This window comes from Elaeis guineensis, chromosome 2 (assembly GCF_000442705.2).
Source record: "Elaeis guineensis isolate ETL-2024a chromosome 2, EG11, whole genome shotgun sequence".
Taxonomy (NCBI): Eukaryota; Viridiplantae; Streptophyta; class Magnoliopsida; order Arecales; family Arecaceae; genus Elaeis; species Elaeis guineensis.
Window position 1 is genome coordinate 117,373,322 of NC_025994.2, and position 9,065 is coordinate 117,382,386.

Sequence of the window (9,065 nt, forward strand, 5' to 3'; positions counted from 1 at the left end):
TATTCTAAATTGCAGATATAATAATTCTTGTACAGCAAGCAGTAAAAGCTTACCTATGAAGTAAGGCTGCAAATAGGTTGGGTTGACTCGTGACCCCATCCAACCTGATTCATTTAGATCTGGCCCAATTTTTTCTTGAGGACTCATGGGGCTGAGTTGGGTTTAAATATTAGACACGTTTCATGTTAGGTCCTGATTCCAAGTCAATTCTTTTTTTTCTCTATTAAAAAAAAATGCTCAAACTAATCCCACCATATTAATAAAGACCAATTGTTGAGGATATTAATCTGTTGAAGCTGATTGTAGTTCTAAACTCTATTTTGTAGCAAATAATTTTGTAGCAGTCAAGTTTCAATTTGATCCAAAAGTGGGAATAAATTTTTTTCAAAAAATCTTGTTTGTAAATAAATGTAGATCTGGATCAGAATTGGACCTGATCCAGATTCAAATATTTTAAATTGGTTTTTGGTCATACATGACACTGCCCTGATCCGAACGATTTGTTAGATCTAAAATATTTTTTAGAGGAATTTTTTGCACCGTCTGCAGTGAATGGTTCACGCATAAGGTCAGGGTGCAATGCATGAAAAAAATTTTTTTTTTTTAATTGGCTCTGTGCGAAATCAATCATCGTGAGAGATGCGAGCGGTTTTGCACCGCCCGTGTGGTGCACAAAGAATTTCGTATATTTTCTTTGGATGTGAACCAATTTGATTGGTCATCTATTGGATTGAATCTGGATCCAATTTTAAATGCATGTACATGAAATTCTGTTGGGCCAGGGTTGAGAATGTCCCATTCCAACCTGGCCTGCTTGCAGTCTTAGAAGTAAGTGTCTGCAAAATAAGCTTTTTTTTTTTTTTTTTTTTTGGTACAGTTGAAGGTTCAAATGAGCCATACATAGAGGAACAACATAACAAAATTAGTCAACTATTGTCCAAAACCCACAAAAATTATCTGCTACCCAGTCTTTCAGAATAAACCTGTCTCTTGTATCATATCCCATAAGCATCCGCTAGAAGAAGTTGATTCAGCTCACTTGGCAGAGTCTGATTTTATTGTATCATCAGGTCTCCTTGGAATGCCTTCCCTGTTATCCAGTCAGGCACCTTGTTTCCTTATCTCCAGATATGTGAAATAGATACTATATTTGCGGCTTGAAACCATTCATCTATATCTTTTAACAAAAGATCCTGAACCTACCTGCCATCAGATAATCCTATAAGCTGATTGATTATAGAAGCTGAATCACCTTCCAGCCACAACATGTAAAATTGGAAAACATGAATAGCATAATATAAACCCATCTAAGCTCCCATCAATTCTGCACTTATAACAAAAGAAGCATCACGTAATTGACAGCCTGCTACCCAAATTAGCCTCCCTTCATCATCTCTCAACACACAAGCTCCAGTGGCCCTATCTCCTCTCTTGGCACCATCAAAGTTTACCTTCACTACTCCAAAGGGAGGGGCTATCCATTTTGTAAGAGAAGATGGATTTAATTGCTGAATATTAGAGAAGGTAGCCCAGTGCCTTGACTAAATAGTGGAGTCTTTTTGGTGACAGTGGACAATGTCCCTACCAAAAGTTGCAACCATTCTTAACACCTGCTGAATAGAGAGGTTTTTATTTTGAAATAACCTTTGATTCGTAGCAAACCACAACAAATTAGCCACACAAGAATAAATAGCTTGAAGTGTTTTCTATCCCTGTTTGAAGCAGATAAGAAATTAAAGCCTGCATAGATAAAGGTATAAAATCTATGTTCAGTGACACCGGCAATCCATTCTAGCATTGTGCAGCAAAAGAACAATATATGAGAACATGCTCTAAATCCTCTGTTTCAGTTACATACAGATCACGATGAATATAGTTTTGTGCAATGATCCCCTTGTCAACAAGCAAATATTTGGTAGGCAATTTAGACCAAATTACCTTCCACCAGAACAAAGACACTCTCAACAGCACCTGCAATTTCCATATCCATTGGAATTGGGTACCAACCAAGGTTTTTTGGTTGTTTAACAGCTTATTCATTTCCTTCAATTTTATATTTTGGGACCTGGATTCTTGCCAACATAACTGATCAGGCCAACATCCCTTGGACAATGGAATCCGAGATATTTGGTCATCATTGATAAATTCAGCCACATGCACATGAGATAAATCAATTTCAACATTTACATATGTTGGCCAATGAACCAAAGGAATGGAGCATATCAAGGGCTCAGTAAATGCATTAACAGAAATACCAGAGCTTATTATCCGTTGAAAATAATTCTGCACCTGAGAAGCCTGCTTGCAAATCTGGTTCTATATAGATGACACTTTCCTGAGTTTAACATAATTTATCCAAGACTCTTTAAAGTTGTACTTAACTTGCACAAGTTCCGACCATAAGAAATTTGGTAGAAGAACAACCTGTGCGGCCAATTTACACCATAATGCCTGTTGCTTTAAATTTAATTTCTGTAAACCAAGCACACCACTGGATTTTGGCTGGTAGATTAAATCCCAAGCAACTAAATGCAAACCCCTACTCTCCCTTGAGTGTCCCCAAAGGAATGTCCGAAAGTTCCTTTCCATTCTTTTAATAATCTGATTTGGTATAACTACCGATGACATGCAATGAATAGGAATAGAAGATAAGACCGAGGCTAGAAGGGTTGCTCTCCCTGCTATGGATAAAGCCTTCCACTTCCACTTCCAGACTGCCAAATAAGTTGAAAATACAATTTTGCGGAAGAAACGAAGGGATGTGCCTTGAATTTGTGGTAATCACTATGAATTCATCAAATACATCCTTATGTCTGGGAGTACTTCCATTGTACCTGAATTGGATTTGAGAACCAGGAATCAATTTTATCTTGGAAAATTGACATCCTCTCTTAGTTTGACCGTCATTTTACATTTTGATGGGAAAATTATTGCCTCCACTGGTGCACGACCATGCTAGTGCCTGCAGCCAACCATGACCTTAGCCCCTGTGGTGGCGCACTGGGATGCAAGCCTAATGAATAGGGTCTATGGGAACCAGCGGCTGCTATCTTGATGACCATTTTACTTTGGCCGATGTGTCGATATGTATGAATCAACATACAGTTGAGTATAAAAAGACATGACAGTTCTTGGAAAAAAATAATTGCATGTCTCGGACTCATCATTGGATGGAAAAACATCCCCAGACTAGTCTTAAAACGAGAATCAACCAAGGACTTCAAAAATGGAAAGATATTGTTGCAGCCAATCCCCCCATCATCCGATCACCGACGTCGCACACCTACAGGAAGAGTCCTCACAGATCGGAGATACCTCCGGCAGGGACCCTCCGACGATCAAGTCAGAGAGGAGACTAGGCAACAGTGAAAAATCAGGAGCTCAACGGGAGAGAGAGAAAGAGAGGGCTCAAGAGCTTAGAGGTGCTTTTCAGAGCTCAGGCCTTAGAACTCAGAACTTAGGACTTACCAATACAGTTGCCTCACCCCGTTTTATAGTAGAACGCGGTATGGTTCCGCCATTAATGGTGCAGACAACTGGGGAGTTGTTAAATCACCGTGCACTGTCAAGTCGCCGTGGGCTGTCAGATCACTGGGATCAATCTATGTCCTTGGCAGGACAATGTCCCAGGGCGGCCATGCCGCATGTCCCTGACAGGACAACTGCCCATAGCGGTCGTACGGCATTTGGATGGGCTGGTCGACTTTATATCGGTATTCAGCTGCCGGGATGTCGGGTGATGACCCGGAGACACCGTCGGCTGGTCTGGTGCCTTGTGGAAGTCGGACGTCAGCTGCCACCCCCGACAATAAGTCGGTGATTTGGGCTCGGCCGCTTGGCCGGTCGGAAACAGTCTGGATCTGTTCAGCCGACATACCTTCGGCCGGATATTGTCAGCAGCCATCGTCGGAGTCATCGGTCGGTAGAGTCGTCAGTCGGTGGAGTCGTCGGTCGGTCAGGTCCGAGGGTAAGTCGGCGTACAGGGGTCGGTCGGTATATCCCAATAGTTGCTCCCCCCCACTCCTGAGTCGGATGTCGTGTTGGCCAGCATTTCCACGTGGGCGACGGCTTCGGGCGAAAGGAGTGGTTATCCATCACATCATGCTCCGACCCTGACGACCGTATCAACGAACGATCCAATGTCAGACATCCCATTGGGAACGTGAGCTGCCGTCTCCTTGGGAATGCGAACCGCCGTCTCCTTGGGAACATGAACCGCCGTCGGTTAATGAATCCCGAGATGCGGCTTTTCTGCCACGTGTCAGGGGGCTATTGGGCCGAAACTGTTCACGCGGATGGAGGCGACGTGGCTCGATCTGGAGGCAGGTGCGTCAAACCGTCGGATTGAGGAAGGGCCCAGGCGCCGCCATATGTCGGCATCCGAGAAGACCTCGTTCGGCGTGCTTTCATCTCGACCGTTGAAGGGCCTTATATATATGCGGCCACTTACATGCAAAACTTCACTTTTTGCTGCAAATTCATTCCTGGCGCTGAGGCCTTATCGAATTGTCCCCCAGTTCCAGGTAGTTGTCTCCGTGCTCTTCCTTTGAAAACTCTTCTCGAAGTTTTGCCCGTTCTTGTCTTCTTGCATCTTTTCTCCTTTGCCATTTTCTTTTTGTTCTCCTTTCTGGGGCTAGCGTTATGGCTAGAACCTCTCCTCGAGGAAGTCAGTTGGGAAACCCGACTGACGATTTTCGATCAACCCCGGAGGTGGAGGTTTTTTAACTTTCGAAGGCAATCATCGAACGGCTCAGGGAGCAGTACAGTATCTCGGAGCAGTTCGAGCTCTTCACCCCTGAGGCTGAGGGTCGGGTTAACAACCCACCTCTGGGCCAGGTGGCCTTTTATATCAAGGACCTTTGGGCAGGTCTTCGTTTCTCGATTTCGGAGTTCATCCGGAACATCTTGGATTACTACGGGCTTTGTCCGGCGCAACTAGCGCCGAACTCAATCCGGCTGATAATCAATTTTGCTTTGTTGTGTCGGCTTTTGCCGACCTTTCCTCGTATTTCTCTCTTCCGGGTGTTCTTCGTCCTCCGACCCCATCCGAAAGCCCAAGGGTGGTGGTTCTTCAATCTCCGAAAGGGTCTTTCGTTCATCACCGGTCTTCCATCGTCGATCCACGGGTGGAAGAACCAATTCTTCTTTGCTTCCTCTTCGCTACCTTGGGGGTTCCCTTCCCGCTGGGGCGACCCTCGGACTCAGCCGAACGAAAACAATCGGGTGGAGGCTGGAGACCGAGAGGATTTTCACCGACTGAAAGATGTGTCGGTGCCGAAGCAAAAGGAGCTCGTCACCGAGTAAACTCTGTACGACGTCGGCCTGAGTTCGGTTCCCCATTTAGGTACAGTTCGGTCTGTCGGTCGTTCTTTTATCTTTTTTATCCGTCTTTGGACTTGTGCTGATTCTTTGTTGAAATTGCAGGCATGCCGCCAAGAGTGAGGCTGACAGATGTCGACATTCGGCAATATGCGGCGAGAAAGAGACCGGCGTCTGGGGTCGAACCTTCGCGGCCTCCCAAGAGGCCTCAGATTGCATCCCCGACCGACGTTGCGACAGCGAAAGCACAGTCCGACACCGAACGTACGTCGGGCTATGAGTCGGTTATCGCCCTGTCGGCACCGACGGTGCCACCCGAGGCACCGTCCGAGGAAGGGGCGACTGAGGGGGCAGCCGAAGGAGTGTCGGTTCCCCCACCCACGGAAGAGGTTCGGGCCGAAGCTCGTGAGCCCGAACGACCTGCGGCGATGGCCGTCGCGGCATCGGGAGGGACCCAGTCGAGCTCGAGCTTCCCATCTCTCTCTGACTTTCGGGCCTGGGCCACCGAACGAGGGAAGGCTCCGATGGTGCCGGCCGACGACACAAGGTCGGCGGGCCGCATCGCGTCATCCGACGTCCAACTATCCGAAGGAGCGTCGGCCCTGGCCAACCATAATTTGGCCAGAATGTTGTGTCAGGCGACCATCCTCTCGACCGACCGGGAGATCATGAAGAGTTGACGGGTGACCAACATGCTTTCTTCCTTTTACCCGACTATGATCCAGGTGAGCTCCTTTTCTTCTTTCCTCTTCATCATTATTTTTTTATCATTTCACTTTGCTGACAACCGACCTGTTACTTGCAGTTGATCTATAATATGTCCGAACTGGAGGCTGGGTATCGAAAGTTTGGCGATGTCTGGACGGCCTGGAAGAACAAGGCCGAGGCCACCGAAGCTGAGAAGGCGACGTTGGTCGATCAGCTGAAGTTGTCGGTCGACCGTGAAGCTAGGCTTGAGGAGGAGATCTCCCGACTCACCAACGGCCTAGCCACCTCGGAGGCCGAACTTCAGTCGGCTCGCGAGCAGGTTCGGTGCAAGACGCGCTCCGTTCACCGACTGCAGTGCGAGCGGGACGACTGCGTCAGGGAGCTCGAGGTCGAGTGCGAACAGCTTTGCGTTAGCCTAGGGAACCTGGCTAAGGCCGAGGAGAACTAGTCCTCCGCCCAAGCTGACACCGACATAGCGAAGGCGGAGGCGGAGTCGGCCAAGGAGGCGCTGAGTCGGGCGGTGGAGGACTTTCATAGCTCGGACGAGTATCGGGAGGAGCTCCTGGAGAGCGGCTTCGCCTCCTATCGGGTGGGGTACGAGGACGCCCGGGACGCGATCCAGAGTCTGCACCCGGAGCTTGACCTAAGCGACATCGTCCCTCCAGGGTCGGAGGACCAAGCCGCAAAGGAGGAGGCTGACCCACAGCCGACAGAACGAGTTGCCGAAGGTGAGGCGGCTCCAACCCCCAGTGCCTCCCCGACCCGAGCGAGCACGTCGGTGGCTCCCAAACTTTTCTCGGTGCAAGAAGTCGACTCCGACGAATAGTCAGAGTGTCTGCTCCGTTACCATTGTATTTTTTTGTTTCTGTTTTGTCTTTGATATTTGTAATCGAGCTTCGTCTCAATTTTGTAACCGAACTTCGGTCCAATTTTGTAAGTCATTTCAACTTAACAGAATCAAAGACTTTTCACACTTTTCTTGCATGCGGTCCAAAGTGTTTAATTTGCCAAGCCATCTCCGAGTGTATAGGTTGTAGCTCCGACACACCTTGTTAGGACATTCGGTAGGATCTAGCGTAGCCGATCAAAGTAGTCAGTAGCGCGCACCCCATCGAAGGCAGTGCAAGCCCTGATCGTAGGCCGACATCCCGAGCATAGGATCCGATGGTCGAGAGCTGCACCGATTGTAGATTGAGTGTCCGCCGCCCGGACCTTGGTCGGGCGTGTTCGTTAGGCCGAGTGTCGGCCAATCATCGAATGTAGCTCGTCGGCCTGATTATTTCGTAGAGTCTGACAATCGAATGGTGTCCGATGTATTCGGATAGGATAACGATGATAAGTCGAATATCTGTTATCCGACCCTTGGTCGGACGTTGCATGTCAGGACGTATGATAAACGTTGATGAGCCAAATATCCTTCGACCGATCGTGACCAAGTCAGTATGTCAAAAGTCGAATACCCATTGCTCGGACTTTGGTCGGGCGGGTACATCACGGTGCATGATAAACGGTGGCAAGCCAAATATCCTTCAACCGGTCGTAACCAAGTCGGCATGTTGTAAGTCGAATACCCATTGCCCGAAACTTGGTCGGGCGGGTACGTCATGACGTATGATAAACGGTGGCAAGCCGAATATCCTTCGATCGATCGTAACTAAGTCGGTATGTCGCGAGCGCGACTGCGGTCATCCTGGCATTTTACCTTTCTTAGTCGAAGCTAAGTGGGCAAGTTAACCAGCCACATTAGTCGAAGCCTTTTGCCCTTAGAGGCGAAGGCCGTTGGTTTGATGATCGAGCCATAGGCTCGGCGTAGATTCAGCGATCAAGTCGTAGATTCGGCGATCGAGTCGTAGATTCGGCGATCGAATCGTAGATTCGGCGTAGAGTCATAGATTCGGCGTGGATTCGTAGATTTCCAACGAGACGTTGGGCCCAAGTCGGAACGTCGAGGCTCATACTTCTGGCAAGAGCCGACCTTCGGCAGAGAGCCAAACCTTGTAGACTCTGGAATTTGGAATTGTATTGTATTCCGAGCAAGAAGGGCATATAGAATTCATTGATAATACAATTTCAGGTTGTCGGCGTTCCAAGTCCGGGGAATGGCCGTTCCTTCCAGGGTTTCAAGTCAGTAGGCGCCCAGCCTGCAGGTGTCTACAATCTTGTAGGGTCCTTCCCAGTTTGGGGATAGTTTTTCTTGATCCCGAGGCTTCGAGACTCCCGCCTTCCTCAAAATCAGGTCTCCGGGTCTGAAAGATTTTGGCCTAACTTTAGCGTTATAGTATCGGGCCACTCTTTGTCGGTAGGAAGCCATGCGGAGTTGAGCCTCGCGTCGGAGCTCAGATAGGAGGTCCAAGTCAGCTCTCCGACACTCGAAATTATCTGATTCACGGTATTGCTCAACTCTAGTCGATGGTAGCCCAATCTCCAGTGGGATCATTGCCTCCGTCCCATAGGCCAGGTTGAAAGGAGATTCTGCGGTCGAGACCCGAAGTGTCGTTCGGTATGCCCACAGGATCGAGTGCAACTCTTCGATCTAGAGGCCTCTGGCCTCATTCAGTCGAGTCTTCAACCCATGCAGAATGGTCCGGTTGGTTACTTCAACTTTTCTGTTGGACTGTGGATGGCTGACCGAGGTCAGCTTGTGTGTAATATGAAATCTCACACAAAACTCTCTGAAATCATTATTGTCGAACTGTCGTCCATTGTCGGTGATGATGGTGTGCGGTAGTCCAAACCTAAAGATGATGGATTTCTGGACAAAGTCTTCCATCTTGCGCTCGGTGATTTGTGCCAGAGGTTCGGCCTCCACCCACTTGATGAAGTAGTCGATTGCGACAACTATAAACTTTTTTTAGCCAGACGCCGGAGGAAAAGGGCCGAGTATGTTGATCCCCCATTGGGCAAAGGGCCATGGGGCGACAATGGCAGTCAGTTGGTTGGCGGGCCGGTGTTGTAAGTTAGCATACTTCTGACATGGCTCGCACCTCTGAACCAAGTCAGCCGCATCTTTCTTCATGGTGGGCCAGTAGTAACCTTGC